The following is a 26,225-nucleotide window of genomic DNA, read 5'->3' as shown; positions in this document are numbered from 1 at the left end:
ATCGCGTCACAGTTATTTTCTGTGACGCGATCAATGTGCAGTCCCCTCTCTTTGAACGCCGCGATCAGCTGTCATCGCGGCGTTCAAAGGGTTAACAGCGGAGAGAAGATGTTTCTCTCCTCTCCGCTGTCAGAGCGGGGCCGTGGCTGTATATTACAGCCGTTGCCCCGCTCTCGATCGCACACACAGAGACGGCAGGGACGGCTGTCACACAGGACGAGTATGCTCGTCCTAATGCGCGAAGTGCTCGCCGCTCAGGACGAGCATACTCGTCCTGTGTCGGCAACCAGTTAACCACATAAAGTCCAAGCCATTTTTTTATTTTCATTTTTCACTCGCTGCCTTCCTAGAGCCATAACTTTTTTATTTTTACGTCAATGGAGTTGTGTGTGAAGGATTATTTTTTTGCGGGAGAAGTTGTCGTTTTTATTGGCACCATTTAAAGTACCATATAATACCATCTACTTTTACCTTAAGATATGGTAAATATATACAGCCCCAGAACCAAGCTCAGTACATGTATACAACTCCAGAACCAAGCTCAGTACATGTATACAACTCCAGAACCAAGCTCAGTACATGTATACAACTCCAGAACCAAGCTCAGTACATATATACAGCATCAGAACCAAGCTCAGTACATATATACAGCCCCAAAACCAAGCTCAGTACATATACGCAGCACCAGAACAAAGCTCAGTACATCTATACAGCACCAGAACAAAGCTCAGTACATAAATACAGTGACAGAACCATGCTCAGTACATATACAGCACAAGAACCAAGCTTAGTACATAAATAGAACTCCAGAACCAAGTTCAGTACATATATACAGCCCAAGAACCAAGCTCATTATATATATATATATATATATATATACAGCAGCAGAACTAAGCTCAATACATAAATACAGCACCAGAACCAAGCTCAGCACATATATACAACACCAGAAATAAGCTCATTACATATATACAGCACCAGAACGAAGCTCAGTACATATATGCAACACCAGAACCAAGCTTTGTACATATATACAGCAAGAAAACCAAGATTAGTACATAAATACTGCAGCAGAAACAAGCCAAGTACATATATACAGCCCAAGAACAAAGCTCAGTACATATATACAGCCCCAGAACCAAGCTCAGTACATATTTACTGCACCAGAACTACAGTTCAGTACAGAGATCATTTGCAAATTCAGTTTAACCCCTGCTGTATAAATTTGTACGACATAAAACGACAGCTCCCAGTATAGCCTGAACAATGGTTAGGATATGCTGGGAGTTGCTGGTAAAAAAAAAGAATGCTACCATCTGTCATACCGCTGCAGATCATACAGTGACTACAGTACTGATCAGTCACAGGGAGAATAAACATTTACATTGAGTGACTCACAGATGACTTCTCAGATTATTTCTTTCTCCATCTGGTCCAGACCTCTATGTTGACCTCTCCCAGGCACGGCCCATTTCTGAAGTTTGCAGCTCAGATGTCTTCGGCTCCTCACTTTTCTAATATTTCTGCAGCTATAAACAAAGATAAAATTCTCATGGTGCCACACTCTATGCTTCTAAATATAATAGTATCATACACTGTTCCCCTGAGTATAATAGTACCATACACTTTTCCCCTGAATATAATAGTATTATACACTGTGCCCCTGAATATAATGGTACTATACACTGTGCAAATGAAATAAATTGTGTCAAACACTGTAAAGTAAAACACCACACACACTAACAATGCCCCCTGTGGATATCGCCAGTCACAATGCCCCCTGTAGATAATGCCAGTTACAATGCCCTCTGTAGATAATGACCCCTGTAGATAGTGCCAGTTACAATGCCCTCTGTACATAATGCCCCTTGTAGATGGTGCCAGTCACAATGCCTCCCGTAGATAGTACCAGTCACAATGCCACCTGTAGATAGTGCCAGTTACCATGCCCTCTGTAGATACTGCCCCCTGTAGATAGCGTCAGATACAATGCACTCTGTAGATAACGCCCCTTGTAGATAGCGCCACTCGCAATGCCCCCTGTAGATAGTGCCAGTTACAATGCCCTCTGTAGATAATGCCCCTTGTAGATGGTGCAAGTCACAATGCCTCCTGTAGATAGTGCCAGTTACGATGCCCTCTGTAGATAATGCCCTTTGTAGATGGTGCCAGTCACCATGCCCCTGTAGATAGTGCCAGTTACAATGCCCTCTGTAGATAGTGCCAGTCACAATGCCCCCTGTAGATAGTGTCACTTACAATGCCCTCTGTAGATAATGCCTCCCTTAGATAGTGCCAGTTACAATGCACTCTGTAGACAATGCCCCTTGTAGATATTGCCCCCAATGCTGCCCAGAAAAAAAACAAAAAACATTCTCACCTGTCCCCGTTCCCGCGCCGTCCTCCAGTGACGCAAGACTGATCAGACACCAGATGGCATCATCCAGTGTAACGGCGCAATTGGCGTGATGTAAAGTAAGCAATTGTATCCACATCCTAAGGATGCGGATACAATTGGGTGAGAGGTCCCGCTTCACCCCGGTTCTCTGAACCGGCTGTAATTTTAACAGCCGGTACAGGAGAACCGGGGCAAAATGGGCCCCCTTCCAGCCTCGGGCCCCAGGCACTTGCCCAGATTACACTCATTATAATCCGCCCCTGCACCTAATGATTAAAGTGTACAATTAACATTAAAAAAAAACATGTAAATAACATGAAATAATCATTACAGTCTAAAAAAAATAAAAAGCTTTGGCATATACTGTAGCTTTTGTTAACCCCTTCCCGCACCTGGACGTAACTGTACGTCCAGGTGAGCAGTAACTTTGCGCACCTTGGCGTACAGTTACGTCCGCGCTTTAACAGTTAACCGCCGCGCGGCGCTACACCGCAGCGGCGGTTAACTGTGCAGGGTGTCAGCCCTGCTCTCCCCGTTGCCGATCAGCAGCCTGTCGCCGCTGAAATCGGCAATTAACCCCTTCGATGCGGTGGTCGATTGCGATCACCACATCGAAGAGGTTTACAGCGGATCGGCAGCCCCCCACATGTATTTGCGGGGGCTGGCGATCCTTATCACAGCAATCGGAGGTCAGATAATGACCTCCGGGTTGCCATGTACGGAAGCCTCGGAGGATCAGCCCCCGGCCGGTCCTCCGATGCTTCCTGTCAGTGTGACTGTCACGTCACAATGACAGTTAGAACACATTACACTACGTGTGTAGTGTAATGTGTTCCAGCAGCGATCAGAGCTGCCAGTCTAAGTGTCCCCTAGTGGGACAAGTAAAAAAAGTAAAAAAAAGATAATAAAAATGTTTTTAAAAAGTGTAAAAATAAAAGTTAGAAGTGACATAAACAAAGAATGCTTTTTTTCCTATAATAAGTCTTTTATTATAGGAAAAAAATTAACACGTTAAAAAAAGTACACATATTTGGTATCGCCGCGTTCGTAACGACCCCAACTATAAAACTGTAATATTATTTTTCCCGCACGGTGAACACCGCAAAAAAAATAAACAAAAAACAGTGCCCGAATCACAATTTTTTGGTTACCAACCCTCCCAAAATATACAATAAAAAGTGATCAAAAAGTCGCACGTACGCCAAAATGGTACCAATACAAACTACATCCCGTCCCGCAAAAAACAAGCCCTTACATCGCTTTTTTGACTGAAAAATAAAAACGTTATGGCTCTCAGAATAGGGTGACACAAAAATGTATTTATTTTATAAATAAGTGATTTTATTGCACAAACGCTGCAAAACATAACAAAATTATATACATCTGGTATCGCTGTAATCGTATCGACCCGCAGAATAAAGTATAATGGTCATTTATAGCCCAGGGTGAAGGCCATAAAAAAACGAATAAAAAACATTGTCAGAATTGATGGTTTTTGGTCACCTTGCTTGCCAAAAAATGGAATAAAACGTGATCAAAAAAATTTCTGGTACCCCAAAATGGTACCAATGAAAACTACAGATTGTCCCGCAAAGAATAAACCCTCACACAGCTCCGGTGGAGAAAAAATAAAACCGTTCTGGCTCTCAGAATATGGCGATGCAAAATGTGCGGAGTGTTCCAAAAGCAGATAAGATTGGGCGCCATTTACCAGTGCGACACCGGCCACACATCTGCGGATTATTATTTATTTACTGCATTATTATACCCTCTTATTATACCCTGATGTACCCCGCACAGATAACATGTACCCTGATGTACCCCGCACAGATAACATGTACCCTGATGTACCCCGCACAGATTACATATGCCCCCACATTACAAACTGAAACACCAGTAAAACCCCAAACAGAACCACTACCAAGCTACATCTGCGCCCCAAAAGCCAAATGACGCTCCCTCCCTTCTGAGCCCTGCAGCGTGCCCAAACACCAGTTTACGTCAACAGATATGGCATCGCCATACCCGGGAGAACCCGGTTAATATTTTATGAGGTATTTGTCTTCAGTGGCACAAACTGGGCATAACATATAGTGCACTAAAGTGGCATATGAGTGGAAAATTGTAATTTTCACTCCGCACCATGCGCTGCGCATTAACCCCTTCGCGCACCACAACATAGCATGTCTTAGTGTGGGGGGTGATGTATGGAGCGTCTCACGTGAAAAATAAAGAATTTAAAACGGCAAAATCGCTGTTTTTTTGGTCACCTTCGCTCTAGCTAAAAATGTAATAAAAAGTGCTCAAACAGTTGTATGTACCAAAAAATGGTACCAATAAAAACGACCGCTCGTCCCTCAATAAATAAGCCCTCATACCGCTCTATTGACTGAAAAATAAAAAAGTTGTGGCTCTTCGAACGCGGGGAGGAAAAAACTAAAAAGGAAAAGAAAAAAATGGATCAGTCCAGAAAGGGTTAATTACTTTCTAATGAAAAACCATTTATGACCACACGTGGGGTATTGCCGTACTCGGGAGAAATTGCTTTACAAATGTTGGGCAGCTTTTACCCCCTTTATCCTTTGTAAAATTTAAAAAAATGCAACATTTTAGTGGAAGAAATGTTGATATTCATTTTCATGGCCCAATTCTAATAAATCCTGCAAAAGACTTGTGGGGTCTAAATGCCCACTATACCCCTAGATAGATTCTTTAAGTGGTGTAATTTCCACTTTTGGGGGGTTTCCACTGTTTTGGCCTCTCAGGGGCTTTGCAAATGCGACATGGCACCCAAAAACCATTTCAGCTAAATTTGAGCTCCCAAAGCCAAATAGCGCTCCTTCCCTTCTAAGCCCCGCTGTGGGTCCAAACAGCACTTTATTACCACATATGGCGTATTTACGTAATCGGGAGAAATGGTTTTACAAATGTTGGGGTGCTTTTTCGCCTTTATTCCTTGTAAAAATTAAAAATGACTACCTTTTTTCAGAAAAAAAGTCGATTTTTACCTTTACAGAATAATTCCAATGAATTCAGCAAAACAACTGTGTGGTCAAAATGCTAACTTTACCCCTAGAAAAATTCCTTGATGAGTGTAGTTTCCAAAATGGGGTCACTTTCCGGGGGATTCCACTATTTTGTTCCCTCCAGTGCAATTCAAACGCGACATGGCACTGAAAACTATACCAGCAAAATCAGAATTTCAAAATCCAAATGGTGCTCCTTCCCTTCTGAGTCCTGCTGTGGGTCCAAACAGCAGTTTATTACCACATATGGGGTATTGCTATAATCAGGAGAAATTGCTTTACATATGTTGGGGTGTTTTTTCTCTTTTATTCCTTGAAAAAATTACAAATTTCTACGTTTTTTCAGAAAAAAAGTAGATTTTCACCTTCACAAACTAATTCAAATAAATTTAGCAAAAAAAACTGTGGGTTCAAAATGCTAATTATACCCCTAGATAAATTCCCTGAGGGGTGTAGTTTCCAAAATGAGGTCACTTTTGGGGGTCTTTATTGTTTTGGCCCCACAAGACCTCTTCAAACCTGACATGGTACCTAAAATATATGCTAGAAAAAAGGAGGCCCCAAAATCCACTAGGTGCTCCTTTGCTTCTGAGGCCGGTGTTTCAGTCCATGACCGCACTAGGGCCACATGTGGGGTATTTCTAAAAACTGCAGAATCTGGGCAATAAATAATAAGTTAAATTTCTCGGGTAAAACCTCCTGTGGTATAGAAATTTTTTTATTACAAATGAATTTTGTAAAAAAAAAATGAAATTTGTAACTTTCACCTCTACTTTGCTTTAATTCCTGTGAAACGCCTAAAGGGTTAATACACTTTCTGAATGCTGTTTTGAATACTTTGAGGGGTCCAGTTTTCAAAATGGGGTGATTTATGGGGACTTTCTAATATATAAGGTCCTCAAAGCCACTTCAGAACTGAACTGGTCCTTGTAAAAATCACCTTTTGAAATTTTCTTGAAAATATGAGAAATCGCTGCTAAAGTTCTAAGTCTTGTAACGTCCTAGAAAAATAAAACAATGTTCAAAAAACGATGCAAACATAAAGTAGACATATGGGTGATGTTAACTAGTGACTATTTTGTGTGGTATTACTATCTGTTTCACAAGCAGATACATTTAAATTGAGAAAAATGCTAATTTTTGCAAATTTTCTCCAAATCTTGGTGTTTTTTACAAATAAATATTGAATTTATCAACCAAATTTTTTCACTAACATAAAGTACAATATGTCACGAGAAAACAATCTCAGAATCGCTTGGATAGGTAAAAGCATTCCGGAGTTATTACCACATAAAGTGACACATGTCAGATTTGAAAAATCGGCTTCGTCCTGAAGGCCAAAACAGGCTCAGTCCTGAAGGGGTTAATAAGTATGCCTAAAATAGACTAGACTGCGCCACTGGCGTTAAGCTGTGGAGTCTTCATCCTCCATCAGCGTGTCTCTTTTATTTTCATTTCATCCCGGCATGACATGCCTTTGAAGTGTGATCAAAATGTATTTAAATGAGCATTAACATTTTATCTTATGAAAAGCAGTAGGGCCATCTAAATTAGCAATGGTAAGCAACCGAGCAGATCCTTTCACAAGAAAGCAGACAAGATAAAGCTCCCACACTATAACTGTACTTCAGATTCTTAATAGGGACTTTATAGTTGGGGAGAGGTGGAAACAGTATTCTAGAATTGTCAGGAAAAATTATATTCACTTTGTTTTCGCTTAGAATTAAATACACGGTCTGCATGACTCGCTGGCTGTTTTCCAAGGATTTAACAGCGGTAAGAGTGTGCTACAAATAGAAAAGACCTTATTTACAGAACGCTGATACATTTAGGGAATGAATAAAAGAATGAATTCGTCTTTGTAGCTGGAGACGGATAAGTTATGTTTTCAAAATTAACATATCTTCTTATTGTTGGTTGGCTAACCTTACTATCTTTTTATTGTAATAGACTACAAGCTTTATAAGAGACTCTTTCATATTTAAATATGTAACACTCACATATTCCATAACAAGCAGAACAGTGGGGGATTCATCCTTTTGACCATCTTCCTAGAGATGCAGAAAAGCTCTTGAACATTAAATTACTTTGAAGTCAAGGAAAAATATGGAACTTTAATTGGTCAATTAAAGGACCTTATAGTTATTTTACTTGTCAACACATTTTATATAGCCAGCAAGCTCAAAATGGAAATAAATCAAAAATCACTATTTATTTTATTAGCTTTTAGAAATAATTGTTAAGACATTACTGAATCAGATTAATGCTCTCAATTCTGTAATAAATGGGAGGGGGTATAAGCATGCCATGGTGAACATTGAATTTAAAAGGCTGTCCATATGAGGCACAGACGTGCTAGGTGTTCCAGAGACACTCTTTGCAGTCACTCTTAATTCTGGCTAATTGATAGAGGTCCTGAAAGGGGCCCCTCGTATAATAACTTAGAAATATTCAATAAGATACTAAAAAATGTGTTTTCTAAACCAGACAACCCACTTAAAGATATCTGTAGGACCAAACTCACTTACTCCCTCACGTCATCAAAGCACAGTTTAGAAGGTTGCATACTGCTTCCACCTCCTTTCTGAAGTGGTCGAATATTGATTTAGAAGTGTGGAAAGTCCTTGTTTTCCTTCTGCCAATCCACGAATAAGCATTATAGGGATAATGATTTGTAAAATAGTCTGTCTAAACACCCTTTAGCTTCATCCTAAGAAAACTACTAAAGTTGGATGTCGATTTGTAACTGTACAGTAGTCTATACTTCATCTAAAATTCTCAAGGGCTCAGGTAAGCTCACCCCAAGCTTACCTGGAAGTACAGCAAGTTCATTTTCTATTACAGCAAGGGAACAATGATTACAAATGTCAAGCAACTGGTATCCAAGAGATGAGCTTTAAGGAAAAAATATGGAAAATATAAACTTATTGGTGAGCTTCCCCATCATTCAGCACTCTTTCATCCATTCATACATTATCACAAAAATCAGTTCAATATATAGATTTGCTAGCACTACACAAAGGATCCCAACGCTCATGCTGTAATCATTTAATTTTATTATATAAATCTTTTAAACTGTCTGGAAATAGGAACAGAACAGAAGGAAATACTGCACCCTGGAAGCAGGGACTAAGTATTCAATTCATGTGCTGCAGAAGTTTACAAAGGTTAGAGCATACCTTCACTTTGAGATGACTTTTCAGAATAAGCTGTCATATGTGTGTACATAAGAAATAACATTATTTCTGTCCGGTTTAGGTCTTGTATTCAGCATTTTCTTTAGAAGTTTTCCCCTCTGCAGGCTTTCTCTATTTCTCAGTTTTCCCTGAGTTATTGGGCGGAGTGTAAATGCTATCATGTCTTCCATACATTGCACACAAAGAAGACAAGAATCCTTCTCTAAAATCTCTATCATATATATATATATATATAACAGCTCCTGATTTTCAGACGTTTCAGCCAATCGCGATTTTCGCTGCGTTTTTCACGGCCGTTTTTGGAGCTGTTTTCTATAGAGTCTATGGAAAACGGCTCCAAAAACGTCCCAAGAAGTGACCTGCACTTTTTTTCCGCAGCTGTTTTGAAAAACGGGCGCATAAAAAACGGCCCATCGGAACAGAACGCTGTTTTCACCATTAAAATCAACGGGCAGATGTTTGGAGGCGTTCTGCTTCAGATTTTTCGGCTGTTTTTCGGACGTTTATGGCCACAAAAACGGCTGAAAATAAGCCATGTGAACATACCCTTACTCTTACTAGAAACTGCTGTACATCTGTCTCTGTCTTTCTCCTCTCTTTACAGCTGCTCCCTCTTCCACACCTCTCCACTCTCTATAGACTTCTATGGGAAGCTGTAACCTGATCCCTCATTGAGCTGAGAGCCCATCTTCTCTTAGAAAAAAGTTAATTCAGAGTGAGTGAACAATTTAGGAGGGGGAAGAAGGAGCCCTATAAGTAGATAAAGAGGCATTTTTCACTAATAAGATATATCACAAAGGTTTTTATATTTGCTTATACTATTGATTTATACAAACTTTGTTCAGTGCAGTGCCTATTTAAAAGCAGCCACCTGATAAGAACAGAATAATCTTACGGTTGTCCTCCACCAATATATAATTAAATGCTATGTTAACATTAGCTCATTTGCAGCAAGCTGAATTGTCTTCTTCTATGAACCGTAAAAGGGGTTGTCATGTTGATCCTAGATGATCCTGTCATGATCCTACATGAGCTTGTCTTGTTGATCTTACATGATCCTTTAAAAAGATTGTCATCATTAGCCAAAGCTAAGAGACACATCGAGAATAGTTCTCTGCTCTGAACGATAGCCGGCTTCTATGAAAATCAATGGATACCTATTGATTTCAATAGGCTCCCCGTAAAGCTCCTTTTTTTTATATAAGCATTGACATTTCCCCGGGTGATAGCAGCTAATTGTGGAGTTCCAATTATCAGATACAATTTCAGCTTTATTCCAAGGGACCTAAAATGGGTTATGTAAGCCAGACAATACCTTTAATAGCCAAGAGAGTGACTATTTGTTGTTTCAGAAATCTTTCTCTCTGCTAAAGATTTAAATATTCGTACAACTCATATATTGTAGCTTGGAGAACTGTGGTAATACACAATTTTTAAATCTTCCTTTCCACAGCCAACTCTCAATATAATGTGTTCACATGTATCTATGGAGAAGATTTCTTTGAATTAAATATGATAAAATATTGAAAGAAATGTAACCTTTACCCTTTACCTTACTAAGACTTAGTAGCAATTGGCACAGTAATTAAGTGTGACAATACACAAATACATCTTGAAGTTTAAACTAGGCAATTATCACTAAGACTGTCATTGAGAAACCCATCACTGCTGCCTTAATGGTTCTATTTCAGAGCTTCCCCCCAGCACCATCTCCTCTCGAGGGACCTGTATGGGGATTCAGAAGTAGTTTGTTTCTAGCATTGCCATAAATTGACAGATGCCGTTTCCTGCTTTGCAATACTCATATGAGTAGTTATGTTTTACACAGTCCTAAACAAAAAGCTGTCTAAATAGAGCAATTGACCTTCAAATTTGGGCATTCCTAAAAGACAGTGAATTAAATTGTTCTAACAATCTTGGTTTTTAGAGATAGTTAATAGTGTGGCCCTACAGCTATGACACAGGCGTGAGTTATTGCCCCAGACTGTACAACACTGCCACCAATTATCATGACACATAAGCACCCTTTACCGTTAAAATGGACAGGCAGAATAATATAAGGGGTTGTTAATAGCAAAGGAAAAGAACAGGTTGCTTATCATCACATATTACCTTCGTTGTCAGTCTGATGGTAAAATAGAAGCCTACACATCATTATCAGGAACAATTTTTTTCAGCTGTGAAGTTAATCATTTTTGAAGCCTTTTTGTGACAAGCATCACATAATATAGACACATAACTCTATTTTCCATTCATAATATATATGCTGTACATAGAAAAAATAGAAAAGTAAGAGCAAGGACCGTTTCTGTATCTCACAATCATTTTGAAGGAGTGACTGCTTATATGTAGTCACTTCTCCCCTAAAAATAGGAATTAGAAACACCTTGTTCTCAGGATTTTTGGAATTCCCAGCTTTCGGACCTCAACCAGCCATTTTATTATGACTCGTCTAATTGATGTCCCTAAATCAGTGTCAGTGGAACTCTTTATGGGAAAGATGTATAATGTAGTGTCTCCTTCTGAGAATTACAGAACTAAAATGCTACATTGGCACACAGTCTTGGAATAAGGCAACCGTTCTTCCAGGTACAATAATCTAATTTGTGTAGTGCCTGTTGTTGGGTATATTCTAAAGTCTTAACCCTGGCCTGTCTTATTTAGCATATTGCCATATGCTCTATACAAAAAGGATAGACATTTATGGGTTTTTCATGCACGTTCGCTAAACCTTTGGGGAAACTGTCCTTAACTGAAGTCTGGGCTGTCCATAACAATGTGGCAGGGTTGTCATATCCACATTTAATGGCTAATTCAACTCAAAGCCAGTTAAAAATACAAAGTAAGGGTAAGAAATACATGCAAACACAACGTGATGGCTGTTTTTAAGCAATGTGATGTTCCTTTAAGCAAGCAGAAGCTGAAACAACTAGGCTTTAAAGCTGCCTTTGTATAAAAATAATGCAATATTTCTTTTCATTTTCAATTGTGCAGTCTCAAATTAATAGTTAAATATATATTATGTCTTGTGTAATATCTCTTCAAATTAAAAGGACAGCTCTAAATGATATTAAAGATCTTTTGGGAAATCACGGTTTAGTTTGATTTGCTGCAAAAATCTAAATTGCTTTCGAATGACACATAAAATGTGATTTTCTGTGATATTGTCTTTACACCCCATAATAAATTTACAAGACACCTCAAGAGTGGAAAAGCAGTAACTTAGCAAATGCCAGGTTGATAGAAGCAAAGCGTGGAATTTCATTAACACAAAGAATGCAAATTTATTCCCTGTGGGCTCCTGATTGTTCCAATAAAGAATGCCTGTAACATTGTGTGAGTACATGATTAAATTCACATTCATTTTAAGACATTCTTACAATCCCAAAAATAAGCAAGCCATGAATGCTGCAAATATATGCACAAACAGGCCTACCCAGAAAGTGAAAATCAGATATTTGAGCTCTGTCTGCGAGATAAAGCAGTCAACTAGTTATAGAAGTGCCAAATGCAGCAGGAGTTTAATCAATTCAAAATCAACAGAAACAGAGCTGCAATTGGTATTTAAAGGGGATCTAAAGCTAAGAAAATATTTTACATACGATGGAGCAGCGGGTGACTTATGTCGCTTTACCTTCATTTGGAGATCACAGTTGTGCAAAAATCAGGCTGCACACAGAAGTTATACTATTTTATTAAGTTTAAATTGTTTGATTAAGTAAAAATAATTGCAGCATTTTATTTTATTTACTATTTTTTTCCAGCAAGTTCTTCTTTAGTCTGAAGATATTTATACACCATAACATATTCAAACAACGAGGAGACTAAAACTCATTATGGATGGCTGGCGAGGACATGCATGATGATTATTATTATTATTATTATTATTATTATTATAATATGCCCATGTGGCCAACTACACCTCCAGAAACCCTGGTATATATATTACAAATACAGATTATAAAGATAATCTAAGACACACCCCATTAGAGGGGTTTTCCCAGAAGAGACAACTATCCCCTATCCACAGGATAGGTGATAATTGTCTGACCGCTGGGGGCTCCACCGCTGGGACCACCACTGGTCCAGAACCTCCTTACTGTTCAACCGTAGTGAGGAGTATATTGAATGGAGGACGTTGAGCATGTGAGCTGCCTCTCCAATCACAGCCTATGAGAGTAACGGAAACAGCCCCCTTCCCCTGCTGCCACCTGATTTGTAGTCAGTTAGACAGCTATCAGATTAACCGAGAAGTTAAAAAATAATGAATTTATTTTTCAAAATAGTATTGAGGCCCTTTCGGACAACACACCCAGGTGTGTTCAGGCTTCTTGCCCTGCACCTACATACACACGTATATATGTATATATATATATGTATGTATATATATATATGTATATATATATATATATATATATATACACACACACACACACACGTATATATATTTTGTATGAATGTATGTATGTTCTTAATGTGTGCATAGGTGAATCTGTGTTTTTGCAAAGAGAGTGTATGTATACTAGTAAGTGCATGTAGCCTGCATGCATACTGTGAGTGTGCATGTGTTAGGGCTTACTCAGACGAACGGGATATACGTCCGTGCAACGCGTGTGATTTTCACGCGCGTCGCACGGACCTATATTAATCTATGGGGCCGTGCAGACAGTTGCGTGATTTTTACGCAGCGTGAGTCCGCTGCGAAAAACTCACGACATGTCCGTTCTTTGAGCGTATTTCACGCATCACGCACCCCTTGAAGTCAAAGGGTGTGTGAAAATCACGCATGCCACACGGAAGCACTTCCGTGGGACGCGCGTGATTTGCGCAGCAGCTGTGAAAAGGATGAATGTAAACAGAAAAGCATGTGGTGCTTTTCTGTTTTCAAACATCCAAACAGAGTGTCATAATGATGGCGGCTGCGCGAAAATCACGCAGCCACGCATCATACGCTGCTGACACACCGAGCTGTTAAGTGTCTTTTGCGCGCGCAAAACGCCGCGTTTTTTTGCGCGCACAAAACGCACATGCTCGTGTGAATCCGGCCTTAGAGTTTGTGAGCATGTGAGCCTAGGTGTATGCACTTTGTCTATGTAGTGAGTGAACATGTGTTAGCCTGTGTGTATGTAGCAAGGGTGTGTGTTTGTGTGTGAGTGTGTGAGAGCCTGCTTGTATGCAATGAGTGTTCATATGTAAGCTTATGTTTTTGTAGTAAGTGTGTGTACACGAGCCTGCATGTATGCAATGAGTGTGCATATGTGAACTTGCATGTTTGCAAGGGTATGTTCACACACACTATTTACGGACGTAATTCTGGCGTTTAGCCCCGAATTACGTTAGAAAATGCGCCTCAATAGCGTCGGCAAACATCTGCCCATTCATTTGAATGGGTCTTATGATGTTCTGTTCAGACGGTCATTTTTTTTTACGCGCCGCTGTCAAAAGGCGGGGCGTAAAAAAGACGCCCGCGTCAAAGAAGTGTCATGTCACTTCTTCAGACATAAATGGACCCGTTTTCCATGGACTCCATGGAAAACCAGCTCCAGTTACGTCCGTATTGGACGCGGCGTTTAAGCGCCTGCACATGCCGTTACGTCTGAAATGACAGGGCTGTTTTCTCCTGACAACAGCCCCGTAATTTCGGCCGTAACGGACGCTGTAGTGTGAACATACCCTAAGTGTGTTTTCATGAGCTTGCATGTATGTAATGAGTGTGCATACGTGTTCCTCTGTGTATGAAGTGAGTGTAACTTAATACTGCAGTGCTAATTTACGAATTTATGCCGGTTTCACATGGCTATAATTCTGAAATGCTGCAAGAGTTGAGGGTTCAAATTCACTGAGTGTTTGAAATACCTAGTTTGTTTTCCCTAGTAAGGTTTTAATCTATCACTGGTTTATGTATTTAGGGATATATACTGTAATGTGACGATATCACTGTATTTTATTCAAAATGCAACCTGCTTCTGTTTGATACACAGTGCAGACTGCAGTAATGTCATTGCTTAGTACAAGTGCAAATGCACTAACATTGCCACTATTAGCTCTATGACCTGCTGGAGATCTGAGGTGTGTATATATATATATAATATATATATATATATATATATATATATATATATATAGATTAACTTTGTTACAACCGGATGTGGAGCTAGTTTTTCTAGTCCATCGCCGGAGACCCTCCGGCGATGGACTAGAAAAACCAGCTCCACATCCGGTTGTAACAAAAGAGGTTTTGCAGAAGAGACCTCACTAAATATACCCACCCACTCTCACCCACTTTGTCTTATGCCATCAGTTGTAAACTATATACGGCTGCAGCTCTCTACCGCATAATTGAAAGTAAGCTGTAAAGAAGCAGTTCTGAGAAATGAATAGCTAAAGCTGCCTCTATAAAATGCTGCATTGCAGTACCACATGTAAAAATCACAAGTGTGGTTGTTAGGTATATAGGTATCCCTGTGCTACTCTTTCCCATATGATTTTGGGACTTTTCATAACTCCAATTTTTTCCCAATTGGTCTACTTCCACTTATGCTAGACGCAGTGGCGTAACTACCGCTATAGCAGCTGTAGCGGCTGCTATGGGGCCCCCCCCCTTGGCCGGAGGCTCCGCTAGCAGCCACTACGGCTGGTACAGCGCGACGCCACTGAAGGGGTTGTTCCTACAAAAGACATGCATCCCCTATCCACAGGATAGGGGATACATGTGTGATTGCTGGCAGCGATAAGGAGAACGGGGGACCGAAAGTCCCCTGAAGTTCTCCATGACAAACCTCGGACTTCCGCGTTTTGTCTGCAGCTCCATAGAAATGAATTGTGCACTGGTCGCGCTTGTGCGCATGCGTGACCAGCGCTCCTTTCATTTTTATTGAACTGCACAGACGCCGGAAGTCCGAGGTTTGTCATCGAGAACTTGGGGGGACTTTCGGTCCCCCGTTCTCCTTATCGCTGCCAGCGATCACACATTTGGGGGGGCTATATGGCATTATCTACAGGGGGGCTGTATGGCATTATCTACAGGGGGGTCTGTATGGCGTTATCTACAGGGGGGTTCTGTATGGCGTTATCTACAGGGGGGACTCTGTATGGTGTTATCTACAGGGGGGACTCTGTATGGCGCTATCTACAGGGGGTCTGTATGGCGTTATCTACAGGGGGATTGGGGCTGTAAGATGATATCTACAGGGGGCTGTGTATAGTGTTATCTATATGGGGTGCTGTGTGGTGGAATCTATAGGGAGGCACTATCTACAAGGGGTCTGTATGGCGTTATCTACAGGGGGGCTGTATGGCGTTATCTACAGGGGGATTGGGGCTGTAAGATTATATCTACAGGGGGCTGTGTATGGTGCTATCTATAGGGGTGTGCTGTGTGGTGGAATCTATAGGGAGGCACTATCTACAAGGGGGGGTTGTGTGATACCCAGCGGAGAGGGGCCCCAGTCAAAAGTTTGCTATGGCGCCCAGTCTTTCCTAGTTACACCCCTGGCTAGACGTTATCCAGGTAATCAATAAGCCAACCAGCTAGGGACACCTACATCTTTGGGCCAGCCGTGTACCTTAACTCCAAGCAGGGTCATGAGAATGGGGTTGCTATAGGTGAAATTGTGCCTAACAGTTGGTTCATTCCTTAGATAATGCAGGAATCAGATAATTGAATACAGAAGAAAAGACCACCCTCCAATGCTGTCCACCTCCAAATTTCAGGCAGAAAATGTGTTCTTTTCTAGAGATTCCCAACTTCTAACAATATAGAAATAGTCGACATTAAATTTTTCAGAGAAAATAATTCCCTAACAAAGCCATTACAAGTAAAACATTTGGATTTTGTTAGCTGTAGCAAGTTAACTTCCCCATTTTTTGCCAACGAAGTGAACTAAAGGGTTCTCTAAGCACTCTTAATGCTTCATTAACAACCATAAAGGAATGTTCTGTCAGTACTACTCAATGCTTATGTGGAATACCATTACCCAAAAATAATTAACGAAGGTGTACCCTAGCCAAGTACACTATACCTGTTCTGCTGAAAGATCTGAAATAGTACAGCGAGGATGCTATAGACTTTCTGGTACGGCACACATTGCTGCTTTCTGATTCAGAATTCCATTTGTCAGAGAGTAATTTAGGAGTAGTTATATCCCCTCTTAGTGTGTGACGATTACCAACATAACAACACCGTGCCAGCTGAGCCTTCATATGCCGTGCCATAAAACAGTATGCAAAAATAAAAAGATCACTATGTCAAAGTACCAATCTGTTCTTCCGACGAGATTGAATCCTCCAAAATGTGATTATTTTGTGTTCTTTGCTGGGAAGTGGTTTCAGAGGTTGTTAAAACGTTTCTTTTCACAGCCCATTATTTCCATTGAACAGCTGCTGCCTTATTACAACGCTAAACATAATATAGTTCAAAGTAAAGAAGCTGGCAATAAAACTGGAAGGCCTGAGTAGGCTGCTGTAAGCTTTTCAAAAACAGCATTTACACAATTGTACGGCTAGACTAGAGCAATACCACGCAGTCGACATATTCAAAAATTAGCTAAATCTACTCCTAAATCTGATGCCTTTTCAAAGAAGAAAGAAGAATGTTTGTTCAATCTGTTACTTTGTCATAAAATATATTTTTAATTTGAAGGAAAAACTGTTTTACGCATAAAAGATATTATAGCACAAGAGATTTACGCATCTGCAGGGTAGGTCATACAATATATGGGCTTTAGACTCCTCATCTAATGTTCTGATTTAGACCAATCAGAAAAGTAATTACAAGTCGAGAGTAATTACATAATTACATTACTCATGCTGTAATAACTTGATCACTTTATTGTGTATATTTATGCATTTACAGTTAGAAGATGTTAAAACACATTCCATATGAAAGCTACTGGCATTATCTAAGTACTTTCTGATCTTTCTATGAACTCCTCCAAGTCCTATACTTTTAGCGCCTTTAGAGTTTTTCAAAAATTAGAACAATACACCTCATTCCTGTGCCATGTTATTAACCATTGAAGTTACAGACTGACCATGTTTCTACAAGTTTACCCACTACTTTCCTTTGTGTTTTACTAATTCTGAATTTTTACTTGTGAGTCTTATGTTTCAACCACAGTCTTTCTCCAGATATTCAATTTAGTTAAAGTGATATTTCATTTACATATGTGTCCTCCCTTACCTTAGCTTAAATTTAGTTAAGGAATTCAATTTCTCGTGACACAAATTCAATACAATATCATGACATGCTAGCAGAACCTTTAACAGGCTGCAACTCACATCACAACCACTGGGTGGCCACACACAGCATAGACCTCTCGCTAAATCATGTTTTTTAAAAGCTGTTCATCTCGCACCACACATCTCAGGATATGTTGAGTTATGGGGAAAGGTAATGAAGGACACATCTGTATGCCATAAATGCTTGATGGGTGGGGTCCCACTTCTGGAAACCTAATCTATTGGGAGGACGAGTTTCCATGAAGTCCCATGGGAGGATGAGCATTATCAAGAATTTCAGCCTTCACATGAGGACAAAAAAGGTGTCTTATATTACTAGCTTTTGTGAGAATAACAAAGTTTCTGCTTCTTCAGAGGGTTTCAATAAAGTATTAGATTAAAAACAGCTTCAAGCGTGAAAAAGTATCACACAGGATGTACATAAGATGTGGCCTAAAACTATTATATGGTTTAGGGCCTCTATGTAATCTTAACACAGCTCTATTACCAGATAAATGCTGTAGGTACAATGTTGATAAAATGCTGCTGACCTGATCTTACAATGGAAGTGCATTTCTAACGTTCCAATTCCTACAATATCTGAAATATGACCATAGAAGGAACCGTTCCTTATAAAGATTTCGTTTCTCCTTAAGTGATTGCAGCCATCTACTGCATCCATATTTGCTTGATCTTTTAAATGTGAAATAATGACTACTTAAATCGACCCTCCAGTCCAAAAATAAGAAACTAACTATACATTGGAAATGTATAGTCAACTTACCTGCTACCCTGCTCATGAATGATACGGCCTCCATTTGTGTATTCCTATTCCCCGTTTTTTGCTCTCCAGGATGGCCGCTGCAATCTCAGACTTTCCTATGGAGAGCTCCTTTGGAAGAATCAGAAACGGCCTCCGATGGACAAGTGCTGATGTTGTTGCTGTGTCCAGCAGCAGCTACATTATCAGTGCTCATCTCAATCGGAGGGCAGTGGTGGGGGTGTGTTGGGTCCCAGGCTTCCAAAGAGACTCTCCATAGTGAAATCTGAGAGTGCGGTGGGCATCTTGGAGACCGGAAAACTGGAGACAGGAAAACAGTAACAGAGCTGTTGGACAGCTCCAGTGCTGAATTTAGTTCCTAGTTTCTCTTTGACTCAGGCCTCTCTAGAGTCCATTACCTTGATTGCCTAATTGGTCTCACCATTGTAGCTCCTATATAAGCCTGGACCTTGCAGTACCTTCCTGCCAGACTATTGAGCTTCCTGCTTATACTCTAGTTCCTCTCTGCCTTACGTTTCTACCAATTGCTATAAACTCTGTGTACTGAACTTGGACTGTTTCCTGACCATGTTTCTGCCTCACATAACTGCCTTTTGCTGTTTATCTGTCTACGGAACCTGGACTGTTACTTGGCTACTCTTGTTGTTTGCACCCTCCTGCCTGATCGCTTCTGCCACTGGACTCCGAATCTGCCACAATCCTTGCACAGCATTCTGAAGAAACTCCTGTCCTCATCATAGCACGGGACTTACAGCCTCCAAGGGCTATTTCTGATTTTTATATGTGAGGACTTGCTTTATTTGTATGTTACCTGCTTAATCTTTTTTCTTATTTTTGGTTGACATTTTAGGGGGCCTTGAAACCAATTCCTAGTTTTCTATAACGTTGTGATCTCAAGTTACAATATTTTCCATTTACAATGGTCGTCCTGGAACCAATTATTATTGTAACTTGAGGGACCACGTTTTACGCCGAGCATCTGTGTTTACCAAGTTCCGACAACCGAAAACCAAATCTGGATGCTGAGTGTTAGTGTAGCGAAATTACCCTAGAACTTCTTTAAATATGTGGAAATATTGTTTTAATAATGTAGCATATTAACCTGACAAGTTCCAATTTTAACAATTTCAGATAACCAAGGATGAATACATAGAGGCAGCCTATGATTTTGCTAGGGGGTCAATGATAAAGGACACCCCTGGTCCGGCTTTCTTTATTCTGCACTTCTTATGGGCTGAGGGAATCTACTGTACGTAAGACTTACCTTACAATCATTTGTCAATGTTGGTAAACAAGTCAGGAGGAAGCAACCATAGATTAATGCCACACTAATGGCATGAACCAGCGCCAATAGAGGTTCCTATTTCATTTTAGCTGGGGAGCCACCAATTCTGTGTATGCCACTGCTAACAATGGAACTTGCATATGACTTTTAATATGTTCACATTTTATAACATTAGCAGAGATTATTTGATCATCTAATTGTTTTCTTGTGTACCATGATAACTCAGTGGTTATACAATTTAGTGATACAGAATTGTTTTGTATGTTTCTCTGAGGTGCTAAAAAATTATCTCTGCTACATCTGTATATTCCCTATAGATTTTTAGTATATTATATGTGCTATGTATTGTTTCAACAATATGCTTATATTTGCTGCTAACGAATGCATTATTAGCTTACATCTTATATCTGGAATAAGAGCTGTTAAAAAAACCAAAAAAACATGCTCACTGTGAACGGAAACCAAGCTGCAACCTTAAGAGGTTTGAGTGACAATAGTTAACAATTGCATATCAAGCAGTACTGATGATGACGGATTACACTGCATCACTAATTGTATTTACATAACACTGCATAATAACAGCTAATAATCTACTGATCACAATTTCATTATATATAAATAGATGCAAGATCTAAATGAGGAGAGGATAGTAATAAATGTTCTGTACTTGCAGCGCATAGACGTTATGGTGGAAACATTGTTGATTGGTATCTTAAGACTTTTTTTTCCACAAGTTTGGATAATTGCATTCATTTACATGGAGAAGACTGGAAAAAATCTTTTAGGATTTACTGTGCAAAAAATATCTAAAAGATTTGTTTTTTGGCATATGTTAGGAAAATCCAAAGGCTCCATCCTGCAGCCCAACTCTTGATGTCACTGGTTGAGCATAGCTTTAATGAGCAGGTGCCATTTACTTTCTCAATACCAATGTACTTATGAACAAGGCTTAGTTTATGGAGAAGTCAGTGAAACAATGTTCCACTTATTTTTCTTCTCTCAAGCATAGTTGCCAACTCCTAATAATTTGCAGAGAAAGTAATTTATAAACAATGTCCCTGAAACTGTACACTTACCAGTAAAAGTAATTGCCTTCATTCCTTATGTGGGTTGGAATTTACTGTATCTATTCTTATTCTCTCAAATGTATAAATAAATTAAATGTAACAGTTAAAATAGAGTTGCTACTATAAGCTGGGTCAGGATTCTTTGGTGGGCCTGTAGCAGTGGGGGGCTCTCTTTCTGAGGTTGCTTGGCACCACCACACTCCTAACCACCTGTGAAATGAGGTTTTGATGCCTTTGTTCTTTGTTCATAAATTTAATACATTTTCTCATTCCATTTTTTCCAACATTGCAGCACCTATGGAGGTGAGCTCTGTGCAGGTTTTGACCACCCATTAAAATGTATGGTACAGTTCGCCCTAGTCAGCCAAGGCAAAGTTCATGAGGTACAGAGATGGACATCATCATCTGCAGCTGACAGTAGAGCATTATGTTGAGACTTTCTTTTTTTGGGGTTATTTTAGAAATGCTCTATTGATCTATATTTTTTATAACAGAATTCAAAAAAGGGTATGAACTTAAATGTGGGCTCAATTATATCCTCTGGTGGAATAAAGATACATTAGAGCAACACTATTTATGACTGTATAAGCAGATCATGCAGATATGGTTAATCAAATTGTATCTATTTAGGCCTTCTTCAGGCTCAGTTCACACTGGTTTAAAGGAGCTGGAGGCAGTTCTGTGAGATTTGATAGGAAGAATAGCGCTGCATGCAGCTTTTTTATTTCACCGTCAAAACCACGTACACGCAACTGAATTGAACGGACCCGATTGTTAGTCAATAGGGTCCATCAGGCACCATTGGTATGCGTTGTATGACAGATCCAGCAATGTATCCTAGTTTCTGTTATAAATGGAAACCACAAAACAAGCGTGAACATAGCCATAGAAAACTTTAATGTTTCTACCCTTTACACTGAATGGCAACTTTATTAGAGACACCTGCCCTATCACGATTGGAGCTTCCCTGTATGGAAATTATACACGTGACCCTGAGTGTAGCATAAAATCAAATGAGCAAGTTTTCCCTGGATCAGTTTCAGTGTGAATCCACATTAGAATTGGAAAGTCTAGCAATCTGGCAACTTTGAACAAGGATCAGTTTGGGACCAGTATTTCAAAAAAACTGCCAACCTTGTGGGGTTTCTCATGCAACAAATTGAGTATAACTAGAAAGATGTGATCAAGGAAAAACATCCAGCAAAAGGGAAACCTGTAGACGTCAATTTGTTAACGAAAGGGGTCAGAGGAGGATGTCAGGAATCATGCTGACAAACAAGGGGTGCCCAGTCAAGCAAATTGCAGCCAAATAAAATGCTCATCGTTGCTTATCACAGGTCGGCTAAAACAGCAGATTTCCAGTTAGAGTGCCAAGGAAAATAGAAAGGCAAAACTCCAGTGGGAAAAAGAGCTTAAAAAATTGGTTAATTAGGAAGTGAAAAAACATTGCCAGGTCAGATGAATCCAGGTTTCTGTTACACCTTGCTGATGGGAGGGTCAGAGATTTTTGCAAGCAGCATAAATCGATGAACCCTTCCTGTCAGATGTTAACAGTTCAGGCTGGAGGAAGTGGAGCCATGGTGTGGGGATATTTTTTTTGGCAGATCCTGGTTCCTCTATACCTGCAGACGGACGTATAAACAGTAGGGCTTACCGAAGCATTGTGGCTGACAAAGTTCATCCCTTCATGGCAGCTGTTTACTCTCTGGCAGAAAGACACTTTAACGGCAACTACGAAAAGCGGTCCTGTCAGCATGGGCCAATACTAGGCAGAACCATTTCAGCACCTAGTGGAATCTATGCCACGACGAATTGCTGCGGCTCTGAAGGCCAATAATAATAATAATCTTTATATAGCGCCAACATATTATGCAGCACTTTACAATTTAGAGGGAACATGAAACAAACAATATCAGACATTACATAGTGACAAAGTTCATTTACAATTCAAACCTGGGGAGTGAGGACCCTGCTCGCAAGAGCTTACAATCTATGAGGACATAAGGGAGACACAAAGTGTAATAGTGTTTGTTCTGTACAATGGTCCCGCTATTTTTATACACATGCGGTGGTAACATAAAGCTGCATGAGCCGGTCACCAGCCAGTATCCGTGTATGACGGACATGAAGAGAAGGAGTGTGAGGGAATCCTTATTCTGATGACTAATCTAAAAGGAGGGCCATGGAAAGGAATCAGATTAGGGAATGTTATAGGCCTGTCTAAATAAATGTGTTTTCAGGGCACGTTTAAAACTGTGGATATTGGGAATAAATCGGATTGTCTGGGGTAGCGCATTCCAGAGGACGGGTGCAGCACGAGAGAAATCTTGGAGACGGGAGTGGGAGCTTTGGATTTCGGAGGATTTTAATCTAAGGTCGTTGGCAGAACGTAGAGCCCGAGTAGGGTGGTAGACCGAGATGAGGGAGGAGATGTAAGGAGGTGCAGCACTGTGGAGAGCTTTGTGGGTGAGAGTAATAAGTTTGAATTTTATTCGGAAGGGGATGGGCAACCAGTGCAGTGACTGGCACAGATTAGAGGCTTTGGTGTAGCGGTTGGTCAGAAATATGAGCCTGGCTGCTGCATTGAGGATAGATTGGAGAGGGGAGAGTTTGGTGAGGGGGAGACCGACTAGTAATGAGTTACAGTAGTCAAGACGAGAGTGAATCAGAGCAACAATGAGAGTTTTGGCAGTTTCCTCCGTAAGAAAAGAGCGGATTCTGGAGATGTTTTTGAGGTGAAAATGACAGGAGCGTGAAAGTGATTGTATGTGAGGAGTAAAGGAAAGATCTGAGTCAAAAATAACCCAGAGACAGCGGGCATGCTGTTAGGAGTTATGATAGTGCCACACACTGAGATGGAGACATCAAGTTTAGGGAGGTTAGTAGATGGTGGGAACACAAGGAGCTCAGTTTTAGAAAGATTCAGTTTCAGATAGAGAGAGGACATGATGTTAGAGACAGCGGACAGACAATCACTGGTGTTTTGTATTAGAGCAGGGGTGATGTCACGGGAAGAGGAATATAATTGGGTGCATCAGCGTAGAGATGGTACTGGAAGCCAAATCTGCTTATGGTTTGTCCAATAGGAGCTGTGTAGAGAGAAAAGAGAAGTGGACCTAGGACTGATCCCTGAGGAACCCCGATAGCAAGGGGAAGAGGACAAGAAGTGGAACCAGCAAATGACACACTGAATGAGCGGTCAGAGAGATAGGAGGAAAACCAAGACAGAGCCGCATCCTTGAGGCCAATAGAGTGGAGCATGTTAAGTAGGAGTTTGTGGTCTACAGAGTCAAAGGCTGCAGAGAGATCCAGAAGAATCAGTAGAGAGTATTTGCCGTTAGATTTAGCCACCAAGAGATCATTTGAGACTTTAGTCAGGGCAGATTCTGTGGAGTGTAGAGAGCGGAAACCAGATTGTAAGGGGTCAAGAATGGAGTTAGCAGAGAGATAGCGGATCCAACTAGCGTTACTAGATGGGTGCCTCTAATAAAGTGACCATTCAGTGTACATTGTGTTGTTAAAGAATAGGTGTTATACAACTACTTCAAATGTCCCCCGACTACAGATGGTCCAGCAGCCATTTGTCCCCTTTGAAATATATGAAACATAGTGACATTTAATAATTTTTCAATAATGGTCATTGTTACCTTTATTTTAGTTGAAAATATCTCCTAAGGCATCAATTCTGGGCATTAAAAACCTTTGCAATGCATATGTAATTGATTTTGTCAAGAGTCACAGCCTCTGTTTTAGGCTGTATTCACCTGTGCTGTTTTTGCTGTGTATTATTCTGTAAAAATTGCTGCAGCAGAAACAGTCCTACTTACAATTATTGCTATGTTAGTTAATTCCATTAATAGTAAGCCACCCTACTTATTAAATTGACTAGTAGACTGTGTATGAATACTAAGGCAGACTCCTTTGTTTCTGATTCTCCATATATAGTCATTTGCATGTGCGGCAGGAATATTTTCAGGTTTTTTTCAAGATATTTAACAGCTATCCCTGCTTGTTCTGTTTCTGCCTCTGGACCTTGAAACTCGTAACTATAGTAGATCATATTCTATGCTGATTTAAAAGCATAACATTACAAAATACCAATAAAAATGTAATGTATCAACCATATCGTGTGAAATATGTGTGTGTGTGTGTATATATATAATTTATTTCATATACATATACACACACAATGTAAAGATATCAAATGTAATATATCAACCCTATTGTACTTGGAAATAACTTTTAGATGTAGCGGAGTAAGACATCTCTGTTTTATAACACTTGTGCCTTTTTGAAGCCCTTCCTGATTCACGGGGGAATCTGAAAATGGATATGCAGGTTTTTACTCAGTAATGGGTCTACTTCCTGAACTAACAGGTCTAGAGATCATAAACATACAGCAGCTCAGATCATGTCCCATATCTTGGGGAAATAAGTATTCCCCTTCTAAATATAGAAAACACCGAGGAGGAGCTAGCAAGTCTTGGCTTAGGGCAATCACTGGTAAGCAACCATCTGCACAACAGCCTGGCCTGCACATCAAAGAAACTTCACGGTAAATTCGTTCTTTTTGATATGGTCCCAAACATATATTTCATTAATGTGTTTATATTACATTACAAATAAAAGACAGCCAAGTGCTTGCAAATGAATCTAACCACAGAAGTAGCGGTATTAAACGGGAGGGGGGTGAGTATGGTTTTTTCCTTCGGATTTTCACTTTGATTTGTGCAAATGTAATGATATTTTCTATGCACATGAATTTAATGATTATGATGCCATGTTGAGTGGGGTTTAGATTGCATCAGAGCTTGGCAGACCTATTTGCCATGTTCATAGTAGTTATAATGAGATTTTGCTTTAGTGGATGACAAATATTGCCTTAGTGACATCAAAGTCTAGATTAATAACGGGAATCAATTTAAAGGGTTTTTAAATTGTAGGATGTTGTAAGAATAAAGCACTGGAGGAATGCTGATGCCCTTGTACTCTTTGACTAAGTTTTGGATGGGTATGAGATAACCCAATGGGACGGATTGGTGCATATTCTCCATACATTAGCTGTTAAAAAAAAACAAAAAGAACAGTGAGCTATTCTCATCGTTCGTTTGTACATATAAAGAATTTGTCACCTTCTCATTTTATTTTTAATTAATGGTCTAATTGTTATTTATTTCATTAAATGATATCCACCGCAGTACTTTCCATTCCTAATGAATTGTCCTACCAGGCTTCTTCTCCAGTGTCCTCAG

The 26,225-nt window shown here is 40.0% G+C and overlaps 1 long non-coding RNA gene across 1 annotated transcript in view; it reads right to left on the bottom strand.

The window, feature by feature from the left end:
• LOC142760862 (uncharacterized) overlaps positions 1 to 26,225 on the bottom strand; it is a 69,247-nt gene that overhangs the window by 23,711 nt on the left and 19,311 nt on the right. The window lies entirely within an intron of this gene.

This window comes from Rhinoderma darwinii, chromosome 4 (genome assembly GCF_050947455.1).
Source record: "Rhinoderma darwinii isolate aRhiDar2 chromosome 4, aRhiDar2.hap1, whole genome shotgun sequence".
In the NCBI taxonomy this organism is placed as follows: domain Eukaryota; kingdom Metazoa; phylum Chordata; class Amphibia; order Anura; family Rhinodermatidae; genus Rhinoderma; species Rhinoderma darwinii.
Note: the sequence above shows the minus strand (reverse complement) of the source record. Positions and strands in the feature narration are given on the sequence as shown.